The sequence below is a fragment of the Neoarius graeffei genome, chromosome 8, assembly GCF_027579695.1.
Source record: "Neoarius graeffei isolate fNeoGra1 chromosome 8, fNeoGra1.pri, whole genome shotgun sequence".
NCBI lineage: Eukaryota > Metazoa > Chordata > Actinopteri > Siluriformes > Ariidae > Neoarius > Neoarius graeffei.
In genome coordinates, this window is record NC_083576.1 from 27,241,115 (window position 1) to 27,263,602 (window position 22,488).

The window sequence follows — 22,488 nt, forward strand, 5'->3', positions numbered from 1 at the left end:
TCAATGGGATTGATTCATTTTAATTATTAACCTTCAAATTTAATGAGACTGATTTAATGAGATTGATCACTTAATTTCAATAATTAACTGATTGCACCTACATAGGTATGCCCAATGTCACCTGAATAAGTAGGTACAGTATAAATTTTGTACTGAGTACAAGCAGGGACTCTGGCAAAACTAACTATGACAGCATAACTAAAAGGGGAGAGCCAGAAGGTAACAGGCATGAGGGAGCCCTGGGACATAAACCAGCCAGCCATTACACAGTCAACAAACTCGAGTGAGCAAGCGAGTGGGGGACAGACAGCATCCATACATCCCAGTTTACCAAAACACTCTATGTCTGAGGACCCTCCAGATCTACACCTTTACCTCATAAACACCATTAACAAAAGGCTTGAATAAATAGATATGTTTTCAGCCTAGACTTAAATGCTGAGCCTGTGTCTGATTCCCGAACACTACTTGGAAAGCTGTTCTATAACTGTGGAGCTTTGTAAGAAAAGGCTCTGCTCCTTGATGTAACCTTCACTATACGAGGTACCAGCGGATAGCCTGCACCTTTTGATCTAAGTAGGCGTGGCGGATCATGAAGGACCAGAAGTTTGCTCAGGTACTGTGGTGCGAGACCATTCAGTGCTTTGACGGTCAATAATAGTATTTTATAATCAATACGAAATTTGATTCGGAGCCAATGCAGTGTGGATAAGACAGGGGTGATGTGGTCATATTTTCTAGTTCTAGTAAGGACTCTTGCTGCTGCATTTTGAACTAACTGGAGCTTGTTTATGCACTTATTGGAACATCCAGACAGTAAGGCATTACAATAATCCAACCTGGAGGTAACGGAAGCATGAACTAGTTTTTCTGTGTCATGTAGTGACATTAAATTTCTTATCTTAGCAATATTTCTGAGATGAAAGAAAGCTATCCAGGTAATGTTATCAATGTGAGTTTTGAATGAAAGACTGTGGTCAATAATCACCCCGAGGTCTTTTACTGCTGCATGTGAAGAAACAGAAAGGCAATCCAGAGTTACCAAGTAATCAGAAAACTTACTTCTAGCTGCATGTGGTCCTAGTACAAGTAATTCAGTCTTGACAGAGTTAAGCAGAAGGAAGTTAATAAGCATCCAGTGTCTAATGTCCTTTACACATTCCTCAGTTCTATTAAGCTGGGTCTCTCATCTGGTTTTGCAGAAACATACAACTGTGTGTCATCAGCATAACAGTGGAAACTAACACAAAGACCACAAGCGGAGGCCATCCACATCGGATCTGCTTTAATATCAACAGATCTTTGATTAAGGTACATGAATCTTTTCATCATGGCACACCTTCAGCCTGTTCAGTGTGCTGAGTGCAGGATGTTTAGTCATTCTTCCTCCGTCGCTAGCGATAGCTTTATTTGTAATAAGTGCAAATTAGTTAGCTCTCTGACGGAGAAGATTACAGTGCTTGAAGCGTGTGTCCAGGCTTTAGAGAAGGTCAGTGAGCATGATAGTGTAGTTTCTGTAGAGGAAAGTCTGGATGTCCTCGGTGGAGTTAGTAATCCCCCAACTCCGGCATTAGAGCCCTTACAGTGGGCCGAATGGGTGATGGCTCAGCGGCATAAGCTTAGAGCCAAAGCTACCGCTGAGGCTCGCCCACGGGAGCACCACTCCTCTCTGCGTCATGTGTCGAACAGGTTTGCTCTCCTTAGTGATGCACCCTCTGAGAAACCTGAAAGAGCTCTGGTTATGGGGACTCTATCATACGGCACTTGAAATTAGCTCAGCCTTTAGGGGCAGCAGCAGCTTTAGTCAGGTGTATACCGGGAGCCAGGGCGCCGGACATAGCAGGTAATCTTAGGGTCCGAGGCAAGCACAGGTTCTCAAAGATAGTTATCCATGCAGGAGCTAATGATATACGCCTTCATCAGTCTGAGGTTACTAAGAGTAACTTTGTAGAGGTGTTTAAATTAGCGAAGGCGATGTCCGATGCTGTAGTATGCTCTGGCCCCATCCCAATGCGGCGTGGCGATGTAGCTTACAGCAGGTTATGGTCGCTGAACTGCTGGCTGTCCAGGTGGTGGTCTGAAAACAGCGTGGGATTTATAGATAATTGGGCTAATTTTGAGGCCACTGCTGGCCTGTTAGAGCGGGACGGTATCCATCCCACTCAGGAAGGTGCTGCTCTCATTTCCTGTAGCATAGGTCATAGTCTCAGAACAGGCCTAGTTAATTTCTGACAATCCAGAGCCAAGGCCAGGGAGCAGATGAACAGTCAAGTCGAGTCAAGTCAGCTTTATTGTCAGTTTCTTCATATGCACAGGTCATACAAGGAAATTGAAATTACGTTTCTCTCTATCCCATGTAAAGACATAGACAAACATAGCTGACATTAACAAGACAAACATTAAAGCGCAAGACAGGACCAATAACAGTGTAACAAGCAATAAGTAATAATAAAGTAATGATTAAAAAAAATTGAAACATTTAACATTTAGAAAAATAATCTAGGCTAAAGACAGGAAGATAAGAACAAGACTAGTATATAAGACACACAGTACAGTACAGCACAGTCCAGGGCAGTCCAGTTGAGGTCATCACAGTAGCAGCATTATGTAGAATAATGTGATAAATAATAATGTGTTAATAATGTGTAGCAGCATTCAGAAGCAGCATATGGTAAGTTGTTATATTGCAGGGCCCAAGGCAGTTCTTATGAGATAGTTCAGGTAAGGTGCAAAGTCACATGTGTAGTTCCATAGAGAAGTCTTTTCCGTGGAGGGCAGCAGCAACAAGAAACAGTATATGTAGTGGATGTTCATTATGTCTAACTATTACAGATATTTTTAAGTTCGTTTCTTAGACAAGGATTTTTTTTTAAGCTTGTTACCTCGTTAACAGTTTCGGCGAGAATCTCCCGCCTTCTTCAGAAACAGTCACCAGATGTCGAGTGGTGACGTGCCTTATCAGCTGATGTTGCGTTACGGAGGCGTGAACGTCCCGCCCAATTTGACAGGTAGTTCACGCCTCCTGCTGTCAGGTTGCTCCTCCAGGACGGCGCTCCAGGTGTGCGACAGCGCGTACGCTCCCTCATCCCGGTTCATCGTCCTCTGCGCCCGCTTACGTATCTCCACTGCCTCTAAAATCCAACGCTGGAATCTATTTTCTTCAGCGCGAATGACTCTGGCCTCTTCCCAATTCATTATGTGATTTTGCCGTTTGCAGTGGTCTGAAATGGCTGATTTTAGGTTTTCTTGGTTTGCTTTTTCTTTTTCGGATCTTGTGAGTCTTTTTGTTGTTTCTTTTTCACACTCTATTTGGTGTTCTTTCCTTCGAGTATGGAAGCATCTGCCCGTTTCACCAATATAGACTTTATTACATGAACGGCAAGGGATTTCATAGATGACGTTGCATTTATTATCCAATTGTATTTTGTCTTTGGGGTGAACTAGCAGCTGTCGGAGGTTCTTGTATGGTTTGACCAGGGTGTTGATGTGGTATTTCCTCATGGATCGTTGGATGCGTTCTGTGACTCCTTTTATGTATGGTAGTGTGACAAAGCCCCGGTTTGTTTTTTCGGTGTCTTTTCTTGTTTGTTTGTTTTTTTCTTTTATTTGTGTCTGTAATTTCCCTTTCCGAATTGCCCACGGTGGATATTGGCAGTTTTTTAATGCCTGTTGGATGTGTTGGTCCTCCTCCTGTCTGTCTTTCTCCGCTGTGATGCTCTGTGCTCGGTCGTATAGTGTTCTGATGACTGACATTTTGTGTGCGATGGGATGTTCAGATGTCCAGAGAAGATATTGGTCGGTGTGTGTAGGTTTTCTGTATGTTGTGATTCTAATGTTCCCTTCTTCTGTGTGGTGTATTTTTAAGTCCAAAAAAGCTATTGTCTTGTCCGTTTCCTCTTCGTGTGTGAATTTGATGTTGCCTGTCTTGTCTATGGAGTTTAAATGATCCGTGAGTTGTTGTGTGTGGCCTGTTTTGGTTATTTCAAGAATGTCATCAACATATCGTTTCCAGAAAATGGGTTTGCAGTCGTCCGGTGCTGTTTCTATGGCTCGGGTTTCCAGATCCTCCATAAAGAAGTTACATAGAGTGGCAGATAGCGGGTCCCCCATTGCAAATCCCTCTTTTTGTCTATAGATTATGCCTCTAAATTGGAAATATGTGGAAGTGGAAATGAAATGTAATAGTTTTGTTATGTCCTGTACTGTAAGTTTTGTGCGTTTTTTGTCTGTCTGCTTTTAACCGGTTTTCTACTATGTTGAGAGTGTTTGTGACCGGTGTTTTTGTAAAGAGGGATATGACGTCATGTGATACAAACATTTCATCCTTTTTTATCTTGATTTCCTTTAATTCTTTCGCCAGTTGTTTTGAGTTTTTGCAGTGGTATTCCGTAAGTCCGAGAAGTGGTTTGATTATGTCTGCCAGTGTCTTGGAAAGGTTGTAGGTAACTGATCCTATACTGTCTACTATGGGTCTTAGTGGTGCTCCGGGTTTATGAATTTTCGGTGTGCCGTATATCCGGGGGGTGATGTTTGCTGTGGGGATGAAGTGGTTGTATGTTTGTTTATCGATTTTGTTGTCGTCCAGTAACGGTTTGAGTAATAGTTTTAGTCTTTTTTCTTTTCCTCCGTCGGGTCTTTTTTAATACTTCATATGTGTTTGGGTCCGTGAGCATTTCATTCATTTGTTTTTCATATTGATTAGTGTCCAGGATAACCGTGGTCCTCCCTTTATCAGCCGGTAATATTGTTATTTTCTTGTTCTTTGTAAATGTTCTGATGGCTTCCATTTCCTGTTTGGTTATGTTTCTGGGTGGCGGTTTAGCTGAGGGGAGGATACCTGCTATTTCGTTCCTTAATGCGGCCTTCTGTCCTTGGTCCTGTTACATATTGCACGCTAGTTCCGTGGCTAATATGAATTCTTCATGCGGGATTTTATTTGGTGTGATGGCATAGTTTAGTCCCCATGAGAGTATAGTGCGTTCTGCTGTTGTTAGTGTGTGTTTAGACAGGTTGCAAATCCATTTTTCGTTTGTTTGCTTGTCCATTTATTTTGTTTCTTATTGATAAGTCTGTTCAGTTTTTTAATATGGCGTGTTTTTGTTTTTGAAAACTCTTGTTCTTGTATTGCATTCAGATGTTCTTCCATATTTTTTTCCATTTCACTGCTGAATTTGAACCGGCGTTTGAAATCTTGTTTTCTTTGTGCTATTTCTGTGTTTAAATTGTTGATTTTGTTAGTCGTGCATCTGATTCTTTCTATTACCAGAGTCATTCGCGCTTTTTCGATGGTCCTTTCTGCGTTTCTTGTTGGAATTGGATTTTTAATGTAGAGGCTTGCTGGGACGATGCCTTCGTCTCGGCAGCGGAGATTGAAGCGGAGATGGTTTCTTTGTCGCGCCAATTTTTTTCCTAGCTTTTCCAGGTAGCGTACCTCTTTGGCATAATCTTCTCCATAACTTATTTTTAATATGTAGTGGATGCTCATTATGTCTAACTATTACAGATATTTTAAGTTCGTTTCTTAGACAAGGATTTTTTTTTTAAAGCTTGTTACCTCGTTAACAGTTTCGGCGAGAATCTCCCGCCTTCTTCAGAAACAGTCACCAGATGTCGAGTGGTGACGTGCCTTATCAGCTGATGCTGCGTTACGGAGGCGTGAACGTCCCGCCCAATTTGACATTCGGAAAGGGAAATTACAGACACAAATAAAAGAAAAAACAAACAAACAAGAAAAAACACCGAAAAAACAAACCGGGGCTTTGTCACACTACCATACATAAAAGGAGTCACAGAACGCATCCAACGATCCATGAGGAAATACATCAACACCCCGGTCAAACCATACAAGAACCTCCGACAGCTGCTAGTTCACCCCAAAGACAAAATACAACTGGACAACAAATGCAACGTCATCTATGAAATCCCTTGCCGTTCATGTAATAAAGTCTATATTGGTGAAACGGGCAGATGCTTCCATACTCGAAGGAAAGAACACCAAATAGAGTGTGAAAAAGAAACAACAAAAAGACTCACAAGATCCGAAAAAGAAAAAGCAAACCAAGAAAACCTAAAATCAGCCATTTCAGACCACTGCAAACGGCAAAATCACATAATGAATTGGGAAGAGGCCAGAGTCATTCGCGCTGAAGAAAATAGATTCCAGCGTTGGATTTTAGAGGCAGTGGAGATACGTAAGCGGGCGCAGAGGATGATGAACCGGGATGAGGGAGCGTACGCGCTGTCGCACACCTGGAGCGCCGTCCTGGAGGAGCAACCTGACAGCAGGAGGTGTGAACTACCTGTCAAATTGGGCGGGACGTTTACGCCTCCGTAACGCAACATCAGCTGATAAGGCACGTCACCACTCGACATCTGGTGACTGTTTCTGAAGAAGGCGGGAGATTCTCGCCGAAACTGTTAACCAGGTAACAAGCTTAAAAAAAAAATCCTTGTCTAAGAAACGAACTTAAAATATAAGAAACAGTATATGGTGTGTAAAAAAAAGTGAGGTAGTGCAGGTAAAGGTGCAAATGAGAAGTCTTTTCCGTGGAGGGCAGCAGCAACAAGAAACAGTGTATGGTGTGTAAAAAAAGTGAGGTAGTGCAGGTAAAGGTGCAAAAGTCACATAGTGCAGTTCTATAGTCAGAGTCTTTCCTGAGTTCGAGTCTTTCTGTGTGTGTGTGTGTGTGTGTGTGTGTGTGTGTGTGTGTGTGTGTGTGTGTGTGGGCTTCCTGAGTCAGAGTCTTTCCGTGTGTGTGTGTTGTGTGTGTATGGTGGGGGGGGTGTTCCTGAGTCAGAGTCTTTCCCATGCGGGGGGGAAGATCCTAACTTCTTTGCTGTCTGGTGGGTGGAGCTGTCAGTGATGGGAGAAAGGGGAGGGAGTTCAACATCCTGACGGCCTAGTGGATGAAGCTGTTGGTGAGTCTGGTGGTTCTGGACCGTAGGCTCCTGTACCTCTTTCCAGAGGGCAGGAGGCTAAACAGGTTGTGTACTGGGTGAGTCTCATCTCTCACGATTGTGAGAGCTTTGCGGGTGAGGCGGGTGGTGTATATGTCTTGCAGGGAGGGGAGGGGTGCATTGATGATCTTCCCAGCTGTGTTCACTATACGCTGCAGGGCTTTCCTGTTGTGGTCAGTGCAGCTCCCGCCCCATACAGTGATGCAGCTGGAGAGGATGCTCTCAATGGTCCCTCTGTAGAACGTAGTCATGATGGGTGGTGGGGCACTGGCGTGCTTCAGTTTGCGCAGGAAGTAGAGACGCTGTTGGGCTTTCTTGGCCAGTGCTGCGGTGTTGTTGGTCCAGGAGAGGTCCTCGCTGATGTGCACTCCAAGGAATTTTGTGCTTCTCACTCTCTCCACAGCAGCACCATCGATGGTCAGTGACAGGTGTTGGCTGTGGCCTCTCTGGAAGTTGACAACAATCTCCTTTGTCTTACTGACGTTCAGCAGGAGGTTGTTGTCTCTGCACCACTTGGCCAGAAGGTCCACCTCAGTCCTGTAGTGCGTCTCGTTGCCGTTGGTGATGAGACCCACCAGAGTTGTGTCGTCTGCAAACTTTACCAGGTGGTTGGTACTGTAGGTTGTTTTGCAGTCGTGTGTCAGCAGGGTGAAGAGCAGAGGACTGAACACACAGCCTTGTGGAGCTCCTGTGCTTAGCGTGATGGTGCTTGAGGTGTTGTTGCCGACACGTACTGCTTGTGGTCTCTTGCTGAGGAAGTCTAGTAGCCAGTTGCAGAGGGAGGTACTGAGGCCCAGCTTGTCCAGTTTGCAGATCAGCTGTTGGGGTATTATGGTATTGAATGCTGAGCTGAAGTCAATGAACAGCATTCTCACAGATGAATCTTTCTCCTCCAGGTGAGTGAGGGCTAAACCGACTGTCTGCTAGCTGCACAGAGTCGTCACTCAGGGTCCACTACATCGAGACTGTGTCTGTTCCCCGAGCTCAACAAAAAGGTAGACATATTCAGAGAGTTTGTTCCAGTAACCTAATCAATATAAAATTTGATCATACTGACTGTACAGCCTACATCAATCAATTACATTCTAAGTGATGACCTGATACAGTTATATTGTTAACTACAGGGTCACTTACATTGTCTGACCTTAAATTAGTAGTTTGAATTTTTTGTCGGATATTCTCAATTTTGTCATGAAAAAAATTCATGAAATCATTGCTACTACATACTACAGGTATGTATGTGTCTATAGTGGACTTATTCCTGGTTAATTTTGCTACAGTATTAAATAGGAATCTCGGACTATTTTTGTTATCTTCCATTAGGGAGGAGAGATATGTTGATCTCGTAGCACGAAGAATTTTTCTATACTTCAGGAAGCTCTCCTTCCATGCTAATTTGAACATTACCAATTTTGTTTGACGCCATTTATGTTCCAATTTTCGAGTGGTCTGTTTTAATGTGCGAGTGTCATCATTATACCAGGGTGCTAATTTTTTTGTCTCTGACCATTTTCCTTTTAAGAGGAGCTACATTACCTAAGGTATGGCAGAATGTTGACTCGAAGCATTCAGTTGCCTGATCAAGTTCTGCAGGGGCTGACAGTGACCCAATCAAAGTTGACAGCTCTGGGAGATCATTTATAAAGCTCTGTGCAGTAGTTGACGTGAATGTACGTTTAATACAGTAGCGTGGTGAGGTGCATATATTATTACTCAGACATATTTTGAATGGAGATGAGATAATGATCTGAGAACTTCAGACTGTGGAAGTATTTTCTACGTTTAACCCGAATACTAGTATTAGATCGAGGGTGTGACCACCGTTATGGGTCGGTCCTATGACATTCTGATTAACCCCTACTGAATCTAAAATGGACACAAACGCTGTTTTCAAAGGGTCTTCTGGGTTATCGAAGCGAATTTTAAAATCTCCGACAAATAAAGCTTTGTCTAAGGAAATAACCAGGTCTGAGATGAAATCTGCAAATTCAGAAAGAAACTCAGAATATGGCCCTGGGGGCCTGTAAATAATAAGTAACGGAATTAACTGGGTAGACCTATTTTTCGAGGCTATATATATTATATTAGTATGAAAAACTTCAAATGTATTAAATTTATAACCAGGTTTGTGTGTTACACCTAGATAATCATTATAAATAACCGTGACGCCTCCTCCTCTGCCAGTTAGACGAGGCTGGTGTATGTAACTGTATCCAGGAGGACTAGCCTCATTTAATGCTATATATTCATTTGGTTTAATCCATGTTTCTGTTAAACACAGTACATTAAACTCCTGATCAGTAATAAGTTCATTAACCATTAGCGCTTTAGATGTAAGAGATCTAATATTTAATAGCCCCACCTTTAGATCAAAGGTGCTGGCAGTGGCTGTACAGTCAGTATGATCTAATTTTATATTGATTAGGTTACTGGAACAAACTCTCTGAGAATTTCTACTTTTTTTGTTGAGCTCGCGGAACAGACACCGTCTCGATGTAGTGGACCCTGAGTGACGACTCTGTGCAGCTAGCAGACAGTCGGTTTAGCCTGTTCGTCTGCTCCCTGGCCTTGGCTCTGTTAAAAAGAATGGAAAATTAACTCTTTCACTGCTGTTCAGTTTTCGGCTGTTTTTAATCAGAACTGTGCCATTCCCGAGTCTATGTGTAACGATACTGTAGGTGCATTTGGGTAATTGAGTGATCAATATGATTAACTCTGAAGGTTAATAATTAAATTGAATCAGTCTCATTTGAATCGTTTTCATTGAATCAGTCTCATATTATCATTAAATCACTCATGGAATCAGTCTCATTGGATCATTTTCATTGAATCAGTCTCATATCATTAAATCACTCATGGAATCAGTCTCATTAAATAATACCATTAATTTTGGTGCTTAATAATAAATTACCAAACAGCTAAATTATGGTATATTCCAAATTATTATGATCACTTACCATATCACATAAATCATATGCACCTTTGAATTATTTTGAGATTGTATGACTTCAGAAATATCGGAACACAAATAAACACAGTTTCAATAATAAATGAATTTATTATAACAGATAAAAAAAATGGATAATGGAAGTTGAAATATATACAAATATGATATATACTTGATGAGCGTGTGTGTGTTTGTGTGTGTGTAAAAAAAAAAAAAAGAAATTAAACATTAAGCATGAAACATGTAGTGTGTGTGTGTGGGAGTTGACCACGTGTTTCTATTGCCGCTTTTCCACTACCAACGCGGCTGAGTTGGGCTGAGCCGTGCCGTGCTGAGTTGGGCTGAGTCGAGCTGAGTGGGGCTGTTGGCGTTGCATTTCGACTACAACCGCGCTGAACCATGCTGGCTGGAAGTGGGTGGACACATTGGGTGGAGTTAGCGAAAGTGGGTGGACGTCACGTGATGTCATTAGGCGGCACAAACAGTGACATCAGTGACCTTTTAAGCGGTAGTCTCACGACCCGGATAGTAAACAATAAACATGGAGGACATGGAGTTGTTAGTGTTGCTGGTCTTGGTGCTGTGGCTTGTTGTCACCGACAATGCCAACAGATACTGGCAAGAGCGTATAGATGAGGCGAGGCGCATAAGGCTTCAGAAATTATCGTAATTCGTAATTCTTCTTCTTCCGGGTTTACGGTGTTTACAGATCCCAGCGTGCTCGTGGGGCGTGTGTGGGCATGTGAGGACACTCCTCCTCATCAATCAGTGCACAGGGGAGTGTCTCCTCACGCCCCTAGCCCTACTCGGCTCGGTTTGGCTCGCTTCAGCCCCACTCCAAAACCGTGCGAGTTTTGGGTGCTAAGTAGGGCTGAAGCAAGCTGAGTCATGCTGCTCTAAGGTAGTTGAAACGCGAGCCGTGTCGGGCTGAAGTGAGCTGAAAAAGGGTAGTGGAAAAGGGCCATAAGTGAAAACAAGGGAGTTAGTTTTGGTTGCTAAGACAAAAGAATTAGCTTTGTGTTGCTAACTAAGGAAGGTGTGTCACCATGTGGGGTTTGAGAACAAAGGATTTAGCTCTGGTTGTTAGCTAAGATGTATTGGCCACGTGTGGAGACACAGATTAGCCTTGTGTCGCTAGCTAAGACAAAGGGATGCTAGCTAGCATGTGTTTGTGTGTGAAAGGTCTGGTGACCACGTGGTAAGGCCTATGGCCTAGCAAAAGAAAGGCTAGCATGGGATGCTAACTGAGGTGTGTTTGACCACGTGGAGACACAGATTAGCCTTGTGTCACTAGCTAAGACAAAGGAATGCTAGCTAAGGTGTGTTTGTGAGGCCTGTGGAGGAGGGCCGCCACATGTTCTCCTTTGAGACAATACAATTAGCCCTGGATGCTAATGGGACAAAAGAATTAGCCGTAGGCTAATTTCACTAGCTTATAACAGTACTGAATCCACTGAAATCTTGATGAGGTCAAGATGTGTGTAAATAATGAAATTAAAGTATTAGAAAGAAAGAACATGCAACCTATCTATTAAACAAAACAGAGATCAAAACAATAACTAATTCAACACGCTGCGTGTTTACAGTGTACACATTTAAACTGTTCCTGAGTTTAAATTCACACTTCATAAAAGCTAATTCCTAAGACTAGGTTTTGCCCAAATGCCAAGTCTTACTCAGTATCTTGCCTTTAGCAAAATTATGAAGAGATGTTCCGAGACTTTGGGGTTTCCGTTGTGAAGCACGTGAGTTGCTTTTGTAGAAAGAGCAGAGAATTTCTTGGTCCGATGGTCGTTTGTGATGAAAAGTCTCTGATCAGAATAACGTGCACAGCGCTTTAATTAGGAGGAATTTTGGTCGCTCCTAACTTTTAAATTAACTGCTTGGCGGCAGTTTGTACGTACTTGATAATAGAAATAAAAACCGGTTGTAACTCAAGCTGAGTTTAAAAATCGCGCGATTCTGGAGTCTACCGTGGCCAAGGGTAAACAAAAAGAAATCGCGCTGAATCATGGATCTTGCAGAGAAAAAGACGTCTTTCTTGGGTTTTCTGGTGCGGGGTATCTCTTTGTGTCTGGATGGCTTGAAATCCATGACGAGAGAGAGGTCCTCCTTGTGTCCTTGTTGAAATCACGGTGCCAAAAGAGGAGGAGCTACGAGTTTCCGGGTTTCTTATGCTTTCATGGAGGATGTGACGTTAGTGATCCAGCCCCCGTATGACGCAGGTCAACGCGGAAGCTGGTGATGGGAGTTGTAGTCCTTAAAGGGACTGTTGTAGTTCTTAGATGGACTGTACCTACAATACAGAGGAGCTTAGCTTATGGTTTCACTCTATCTGCCAAATTGTTTTAGATACTTCGATTCCATTAAAAACCAGGCAGCCTAAAACTAAATCTGAGCCCTGGCTGAATGACATGACTCGTGCTGTCAGACATGAGTGCTGTAGAGCTGAGCGCAAGTGGAAAAGCACAAACTGCAGGTGTCATTTCAAATGTTAAGGGACTGCTGGCGTCATTATCAGACAACTGTGAAAGATGCTAAAAGAATTTTTTTTTCTGATATTATTCTGTCAAATTGTCATAAGGCTCGTGTTTTGTTCAAGATCACTGACTCGGTTCTTAATGCCCCGCAGACTATGTGCATGGAGCCCTCCCCTGCTGTTTGTGAAACCTTTCTTCACTTTTTTATTAATAAGGTTACTTCCACTAGGGCTTTTATCTTGCCTTCTGCTTATGAACCCTCAGGGCCTCTGCATGCTCTTGCGACAAGGCTTTCGCAGATAGCTTTTCAGAGACAGTTGTAATTTATCGTTGAGCGGGGAGTAATAGGCGTGTGCGATGTTATTCACCGCCACAACACAAGGGGGCGCAAAGTCGCGAAATCGCGAGGAGTAGTTGGTGGGTGTGGTTAGTGGAGTGTTTATCCTCCGGTTACTTATAATGACTAGAACTGGAGTTGTATAGATGTACGTACTTCCTCAATCAACCGCTCTTTGTGCTGCTCCATCTTTGCTCGTGTTTTTAAAAATGGCGGTAGTGAAAACAAACCAAACCGGGAAAATAGGGAAGCGGAAGTGCGTGTACAGCGGATGTAGAGTGGACCAATCAGAGCCCTCTTGTCTGCGAGGCTTCTGCGGTGGTCACAATTTTTGGGAGGTGCGCGCAGAGTGTCTGCGAAGGGTACGCAGACGCCATCTGCGACGACTGCGTTGTCAGCATAAATTGGCCTTTACGCAGACGCCATCTGCGACGCCATCTACGAGGACTGCGTTGTCAGCATAAATTGGCCTTCAGTCTCTGTCCCTTGCTCTGCTGTTTATGACAGGTTTGAGCCTGTGACTCTGTTTTCTTTCCAGGAGATTGTTGGTCATTTGAAGCCCTCAGGTTCTCCAAATGATGCTGTCCCTCCTTGATCATTTAAAGAGATTTTCTCCACTGTAGGGCCATCTGTCCTTGCAGTTATTAATAGCAGTCTGTCCTCGGGTGTGGTCCCTGAAAGTTTTAAACATGCAGTAGTCCAACCTCTGATTAAAAAACCTGCTCTAGATCCCGCAGTTCTTGCTAATTGCAGGCCTATTTCCAAACTGCCTTTTCTTTCAAAAGTTCTCAAGAAGATGGTTTATAGTCAGTTAATGGCCTTTCTGGAAGAACATAATATTCTAGAGGTTTTCCAATCCGGTTTTAAAACCTTACGCAGCACGGAATCAGCTCTTTTAAGAGTTTTTAATGACATTTTATTTTTTTAGCTACTGACTCCGGTGACTGTGTTATTCTTGGTTTTTTTAGATTTAACTGCTGCATTTGACACAGTGGATCATAAAATTTTACTCTCTCGTTTGGAGCAGTGGGTGAGCATCAGGGGCATAGCTTTGGAGTGGTTCAGATCCTACTTGGCAGAGCAAACGTTTTGTGTCAGCCTCAGGGATTCTGTATCCTCCTCCACTCCTCTTTCGTGTGGGGTCTCTTCTCTCTTTATTTGCTCCTGCTCAGTTCCATTTTTAGGAGGCACAGCATTTCATTCCATTGTTATGTGGATGACAGTCAGATCTATGTCCCTCTTAAAAGGAATGATGCATACCCTGTCATGCCGTTGCTCAAGTGTCTTGATGACATAAAGGCCTGGATGGCTCTTAACTTTTTAAATTTTAATGAAAATAAGACAGAGGTGATGTTTGGTGGCACCACTGGGACCCCTTCTGTAGATCTGGGGTCCTTGGCCAATTATATTAAGCCAACCATCACCAACCTAGGGGTTAAATTGGATGCTGATCTTAAGCTCGACAGTCAGGTCAGGGCAGTTGTCAAATCGGGCTTTGTCCAGTTGAGGCAGCTGGCCAAAATAAAGCTAATTCTTTCTAAGCAGCACTTTGAGACAGTAATCCATGCCTTTGTCACCACTCGGCTGGATTACTGTAATGCGCTTTATATGGGGGCTAGTGGGTCCTCCATTGCCAGTCTCCAGATAGTCCAAATGCTGCCACGCATCTGTGAACTGGCACATGTAAATATAAGCATATTTCCCCCATTTTAGCCTCACTCCACTGGTTACCCATGCAGTTTAGGATTTATTTTAAAATTCCTTTATTTGCTTTTAAATCCCTTAATGGTCTTGCACCACTCTACCTCTCTGAGCTGTTACACCACTATACTCCCACCCGCTCTCTCAGGTCAACTGATCAGCTGCTCCTGAGTGTGTCTAAAACTAAGCTTAAGCTTAGAGGGGACTATGCTTTCGCTGTTGCACCTCCTAAATTATGGAACAATCTGCCTTTGCACATTAGACAGGCCTCTTCTTTGACTGTTTTTAAATCCCTTCTTAAAACCCATCTCTTTTCCTTGGCTTTTAACACCATGTCAGATGTTTAGTTTATTTGTTTTTATTATAGGGCTGTTGTTGTTCTCCTGGCGGCACGGTGGTGTAGTGGTTAGCGCTGTCGCCTCGCAGCAAGAAGGTCCTGGGTTCGAGCCCCGGGGCCGGCGAGGGCCTTTCTGTGTGGAGTTTGCATGTTCTCCCCGTGTCCGCGTGGGTTTCCTCCGGGTGCTCCGGTTTCCCCCACAGTCCAAAGACATGCAGGTTAGGTTAACTGGTGACTCTAAAATTGACCGTAGGTGTGAATGTGAGTGTGAATGGTTGTCTGTGTCTATGTGTCAGCCCTGTGATGACCTGGCGACTTGTCCAGGGTGTACCCTGCCTTTCGCCCATAGTCAGCTGGGATAGGCTCCAGCTTGCCTGCGACCCTGTAGAAGGATAAAGCGGCTAGAGATAATGTGATGTGATGTGATGTTGTTCTCCTTCTTTTATGCCTTTTAATTTATTTTGTGTATTTTTTTCTTTTATTTATGTCTTTTATTTATTTTACTGTAACAGCACTTTGGTCCACTGCGGTTATTAAAGTGCTTTATAAATAAAGCTGGATGGATGGATGGATGGATGGATAAATTCAGCCTAGTATTGATAAATCTCTTTGGAGCCAAGAATTCAACTTTGCTTTACATTCTTTTAGTTTGCTTTCAACGTTCAATGATTGACTTAGTTTATGGTCCTTTGTGAGGTGAATTCCCAGGTATTTGATTTCTGATTTAATAGGGATATTACACATAGCTTTCATTTGCATTTCATGTATAGCAAACAATGAGCATTTTTTAAAATTTAATGTTAATCCAGAAGGTTGAGAGAATTTTTTTTATTTTTCTCAATAGTTATTGAAATTTGATGTCTAGCTTTTAAAAATACTGTTGTCATCTGCTAATTGGCTAATAATAATAGCTGTACCTAATACATTAATTTTTTAATGTCATTAAAATTTTTAAGGTAGACTGCTAGCATTTCAGTAGCTAAGATAAACAAATATGGTGAGATGGGACATCCTTGACGGATTCCTACATTTAATCTTGAAGCTGGGAGTGGAACCATTAGGTAATAAAATACAACTATTAATATTTTTGATAAAGTCCACGAACCAAATTTCTAAAATTGATGGAACTGGGCAGCACAGTGGTGTAGTGGTTAGCACTGTTGCGTCACAGCAATAAGATTCTAGGTTCGAGCACAGTGGCCAATGGGGGCTTTTCTGTGTGGAGTTTGCATGTTCTCCCCGTGTCTGCGTGAGTTTCCTCCGGTTTCCCCCACAGTTCAAAGACATGCGGCTCGGTTAACAGGGAGCGGCTTTGGGCTGAAGTGCCCTTGAGCAAGGCACCAAACCCCCAACTGCTGCCCACTGCTCTGTGTATGTGTGCGTGCGCATGTGTGTGTTCACTAAATGCAGAAAGGAATTTCACTATGTTTAAGTATACGTGTGATAAATAAAGTTGTTGTTTTTCTTCTTGTTAAAACTATTGTCAAGGCTGAAGATTAATCAACGCATTCTGACCAATCAGAAGAGACCATTCAAAAGCGCTATACTAAATAAAAAAAACTAATCTAATGTACGTAAAACACCCCGTCGCGGATAAAAAAATTCATATCAGGAAAGCAGCCGTTCAAAAATGTCCAGAGTTCTCCCAGATATTACAAAGTTGTCACTCAAGTCTCTGATTTTAAACAGGCAAGTTGCTTGGACAGATCAGAGACACTTTGGGGCCCTTTGTTGACAGCCGACGCGGAGTTTTGACGTATGTTTTCCGCGCTTTGCTCTGAATTGGGAATGGCAGCGCATTTCTTTTAAGGTAACTCGAGTGATTTAAAAAAAAAAAAACATGTCTATTATGCATTTGAGTTGAATTTATTTTTATAGCATTATATATTGTTTCCGTGGAAAGTGAGTGACGTCAGAAGGTTTGTATCTTACTAATTAGCTACAGAGAACCAAACAGTTTTGCAAACGCGTGACTAGCTGATCAAGCGAAACATGTCGGTGTTGTGACCTGATGAATTATTTTCCTGCAGTTATTACGAGCTCGAGTCGTTTTTGAGTCTTGTTTATATTTAAGGTATTTCACACGACACGGTTAGTGCGTTTGGTCCGATTGTATTTCTATACTTCCTGAACTAGTTAACTAGTTGGTGCGCTATCCGTTGACGTATTCTCATCATTAGGACTTACAAATAGTGTAAAAGTTAATTGATAGACCCACTGTAGAGCAGCAGGATCGGTGTTGAGATTTAAAAAGATTTACTATCAAGTCCGGTGGAATGACACAGTATGAAGTTTAAATATGTGTAAATGTTCATTTCTCTGCCCAGTCTGTCATGAAATAAGTTTCAACTGAAATGAGCATCTGTGGGGGGAAACAGTTGTCTATCAGTCTTTTTAATTGCTTCTGCTCTTCTTGTTTTAAAGACTTTTCCGTATTATCAAACATCAACTGACTGTTAAAAGAACTGTACAGAGTTTTGGTGTTGGTTCTGTTCCGTCCAGAACACGGCGCATGCGTCATTTAACCGGACAGTAACGCTACTGTAGAAAACACCGGTGAGGGAAAAATTCTGCTCTTTTTAGTCACTTCTCGGGTTTTTCTATTTTTCTTCATGAACGAGTGTATAAATGGCCTTGTTACAAACAAAAACGCATCTAAGACAGAATGAACGATCTGTTTGATTACAACCGGGAACGGAAAGAGCTTTGGTGCGTCAATCCACCGGACGATATTGTGTTAAATGATGAAATGTTTAGTATTTTCGCGGAACGCTGTTATCTCGTGATTTTGTAGAGCGACAGTAGGGCACCCAATTTTGTAATTATAGCACTTTTTTTTGTATAAATGTATTTTATGACTTCTACATAGTTTCGTCTATACAAATATTAGACTTCCAAAATTCTTCTTTTGGCTGCTCCCGATTAGGGGTCGCCACAGCGGATCTTTCATCTTCATTGCTCCCTGTCTTCCGCATCCTTCTCTACCACACCTGCCACTTTCATGTCCTCTCACCACATCCATGTATCTCCTCTTTGGCCTTCCTTGTTTTCGTGTGCCTGGCAGCTCCATCCTCAACATTCTCCTTCCAACATGCTCTGCATCTCTTTTCAGGATGTGCCCATACCATCTCAGTCTCGTCTCATCTCTCTTAGCTTAATTCCCAAGCTCTCCATATGTGCTCGTTCCTTATCCTGATATACATTTCCTTGTCACTCCTATCCTCAACTTTGCCTCCTGCCTCTTCGTTAAGGGTACGGTCTCCAATCCATACATCATAGCTGGCCTCACTACTGTTCTTATACATCTTACTTTTCACTTTTGCTGGGAGTTTCCTATCACAAATGATTCCTGAAATCCTTCTCCAACTGCTCCACCCTGCCTGCACTCTCTTTCTCACCTCACTATCGCAGCCCGCATTTTCCTGCACAGTTGACCTCAGGTACTTGAATTCACCAACTTTCTTTATGTCTACTCCTTGCATCTTCACTACGCTCTCATCCCCATTCTCATTGATGCACATGTATTCTGTTTTGCTACTGCTCACCTTCATTCCTCCTCATTCCAATGCATACCTCCATCTCTCCAAACCCAGCTCAACCTCCTTTCTACTTTCACCACATCACAATTTCATCCACAAACATCATGTTCCATGGTGACTCTTGCCTCACTTCGTCTGTCAAGCTATCCATCATTATGGAAAACAAGAAAGGACTCAAAGCAGATCCTTGAAGTCCCACCTTCACCTTGAACCATTCAGTCGTTCCAACTGCACACCACACTGCTGTTTCACTGTTCTCGTACATGTCTTGCACCACTCTAATATACTTCTCATTCACTCCACTCTCTCTCATACAATACCATAACTCATCTCTTGGCACTCGATCGTATGCCTTCTCCAGGTCTACAAACACACAATGTAGCTTTCTCTGGCCTTCCTTGTACTTCTCCATTAACGTTCTTAAAGCAAAAATTGCATCCGACATGCTCTTCCTTGGCATAAACCTGTACTCAGTGTTGCCAGATTGGGCGGTTTTAAGTGCATTTTGGCAGGTTTTGAACATATTTTGGACTGGAAAACGTCAGCAGTATCTGGCAACACTGCCTGTACTGCTGTTCACAGATTGCTACCTCTCTTCTCAATCTCCCCTCCAATATCCTTTCGCATAACTTCATGGTGTGGCTTGTCAATTTTATCCCTCTGTAATTACTGCAGCTCTGTACATCTCCCTTATTCTTGTATATTGGGACTAGCACACTCTTGGACTTCCAAAATTAAGTTACAAAAAAAGTTTGGCTCTCAGTAAAGAAAGAAAGCAGAATATTATGTGAGGGTACCATTTAGTGCAAAAAAACCCTGTTTTGCTGCAAAAACAAGAAGCAAGTGTGTCAAATTGTCCAGAAGATCTGTGGCTGGTTCTGTTGGATGCTCAGTAAAACTTCGCGCTCATTTTCTGATAAAACTGACCATTGCACGTGAGATTTCTCTCTCTCTCTCGCTCTCTCTCTCTCTCTCTCTCTCTCTCTCTCTCTCTCTCTCTCTCGTTCTTTATTTTGAAGTAAAGGGCGTCACCCCAAATGCTTTCATTTATTACTGTTCACTGCTCCTTTTAAAAAATTTATATATAATATACATTTTTTTTTTAAATGCAGAAACTTTTAATTTCATTTTTGAAGGCATCTTTTTGCCACAGCATATCTGTATTTTGCATACAGTACTTTCCCTCTCACCAGTCAAAAGTTTGGACACTGGCTACTTTGAATTATCTGAAATATAAAATGTTTTGACTTGTTTACCACATAATTCCATACTTATTTCATCATTTTGATGCCTTCAGCATAGCATCATTCTACAGTGTGAAAATAAAAAAAAAAAAACCCATAGAATTAGGTGTCAGCCATAACATTATCTCATTACAATGGCACCTGTCAAGTGGTGGGATGTATTAGGCATAAAGAGAACAGTCAGTTCTTGAAGTTGTGTTGGAAGCAGGAAAAAATGGGATCGGAGTGACTTTGACAAGGGCCAAATTGTGATGGTGAGATGACTGGGTCTGAGCATCTCCAAAATGGCACATCTTGTGAGGTGTTCCCAGTATGCAGTGGTTAGTACTTACCAAAAGTGGTCCAAGGAAGGACAACCTGTGAACTGGTGACAGGGTCATGGGTGTGGAAAACTCATGGATTCGCATGGGGCATGAAGGCTAGCCTATATGGTTCAATCCCACAGAAGATCTACTGTAGCAAAAACTGCTGAAAAAATTAATGCTGGCTGAAATGGAGAGGAATTTATTTTTTTGTGCGCGCGCACACGTGTCCATATAATGTAAAAAACATTTACATGGTTGCACAAAGATATGAAGTTTATCTTCTTGTGTTGAAAGTGGTTTCACTCATGAATATATTCACCACTTGAAGATAAACTTGATCTCTTTACACACCTGTGTAATATTCTCTATAATGTAGCAAGAACCTATTTTTATTAATAAAAATATTAATCACAATACCATTTGCATTTATTTCTGTCCTCATTTTACTCCCTGCCTTTTGTTGCTGGGGTGTTTTTTGGCATTTCAGCATCTTTTGACACCGATTGACATGATGACGTTTTGTCAAGAGGCGGGCTCTTTTATGAATGAGCACGGGGAATCAGTAGTGGGCCGATGGCAGAAGAGTCTGTGGGGGAGTACTCAAACAATTTGCGGAAGTGCAGTGTAGTTTTGTTCATTTCTCTGGTGGTCTGCTTGAAGGATTACCTTGAGAGGAATCAAGCAACTCGTGGACACGGACAATGTTATTTCTGGAGTAATGGAATACCCAACCCTTTCCAAGAAGCTGACTGAGGCAAACAGTGCTGGAGGAGACGGTGCAAAGGAGTTTTTCTGTTTCCCTGTCCTGTCTGAAAGCCTGTTGACTAACACTTTAAAAAAAAAAAAAGAGAGAGAAACAAACTTAAACTTCTCCCCATCCACTGGCCACTCACGAGATTTTCTCCCGGTTTTATTTTTCTTTTCTTTTTGATTTTTCTTCCTAAATTGTTCTTAAGCTCTGGTCTCTTTTTTTTTTTTTCTTCTCTCCCCCCCAAAATAAAAATATCATGATTGAAATGATTTGAGCATCCTGGTTCCAGTTATGGTACAATAATTTCATGTCACCTGCTGGTGGTCATAATGTTATGGCTGATTGGTGTATATGGCTCCATGTAGTCTACGCTTAATAATAAATGGATTAAATATGGAATGTTCTTATAATATTTAAGAAAAATATTTAAATATTGCTGTGGTGAGATTAACCGTGAGGTGTTTAACATTGGAAGGATTCTCATGTTTGTACTGAACAGCAAGTTTCCTGCAATTTCCATCTCCTTGATAGTGACTTTTTTTCTTATAAACTTTGAAAGAAAAAACAGACAAACCCTTTTTGCACAGATATTCCATAATATAGCCATAATAAAAATATTCTTTAATATTCCAGCTTTGGTTGTTTTACACTGAAACAAATAAAGCGGTGCCAGTGTGTGTTTTTACAGTGTCCTGGCATTCTGCAGCCAGAGTTGTGATATGTGACACAAGAATATTGGCGTGATGTATAACATATGAATCTGAAATACAACCCTGATTCCAAAAAAGTTGGGACAAAGTACAAATTGTAAATAAAAACGGAATGCAATAATTTACAAATCTCAAAAACTGATATTGTATTCACAATAGAACATAGACAACATATCAAATGTCGAAAGTGAGACATTTTGAAATTTCATGCCAAATATTGGCTCATTTGAAATTTCATGACAGCAACACATCTCAAAAAAGTTGGGGCAGGGGCAATAAGAGGCTGGAAAAGTTAAAGGTACAAAAAAGGAACAGCTGGAGGACCAAATTGCAACTCATTAGGTCAATTGGCAATAGGTCATTAACATGACTGGGTATAAAAAGAGCATCTTGTCGTGGCAGCGGCTCTCAGAAGTAAAGATGGGAAGAGGATCACCAATCCCCCTAATTCTGCGCTGACAAATAGTAGAGCAATATCAGAAAGGCGTTTGACAGTGTTAAATTGCAAAGAGTTTGAACATATCATCATCTACAGTGCATAATATCATCAAAAGATTCAGAGAATCTGGAAGAATCTGTGTGCGTAAGGGTCAAGGCCGGAAAACCATACTGGGTGCCCGTGATCTTCGGGCCCTTAGACGGCACTGCATCACATACAGGCATGCTTCTATATTGGAAATCACAAATGGGCTCAGGAATATTTCCAGAGAACATTATCTGTGAACACAACTCGTCGTGCCATCCGCCGTTGCCAGCTAAAACTCTATAGTTCAAAGAAGAAGCCGTATCTAAACATGACCCAGAAGCGCAGACGTCTTCTCTGGGCCAAGGCTCATTTAAAATGGACTGTGGCAAAGTGGAAAACTGTTCTGTGGTCAGACGAATCAAAATTTGAAGTTCTTTATGGAAATCAGGGAGGCCGTGTCATTCGGACTAAAGAGGAGAAGGACGACCCAAGTTGTTATCAGTGCTCAGTTCAGAAGCCTGCATCTCTGATGGTATGGGGTTGCATTAGTGCGTGTGGCATGGGCAGCTTACACATCTGGAAAGACACCATCAATGCTGAAAGGTATATCCAGGTTCTAGAGCAACATGTGCTCCCATCCAGATGACGTCTCTTTCAGGGAAGACCTTGCATTTTCCAACATGACAATGCCAAACCACATACTGCATCAATTAC

At 42.1% G+C, this 22,488-nt stretch overlaps 1 protein-coding gene across 3 annotated transcripts in view; it reads left to right on the forward strand.

The window, feature by feature from the left end:
• The first annotated feature begins 16,497 nt into the window (after positions 1-16,497).
• nup62l (nucleoporin 62 like) overlaps positions 16,498-22,488 on the forward strand; it is a 40,519-nt gene continuing 34,528 nt past the window's right edge. For 2 of the 3 annotated variants that reach the window (XM_060927502.1, XM_060927504.1), the window contains exon 1: positions 16,578-16,678. The gene's annotated coding sequence lies outside the window, so the exon portion shown is untranslated. The other variant, XM_060927503.1, reaches the window with a different exon arrangement.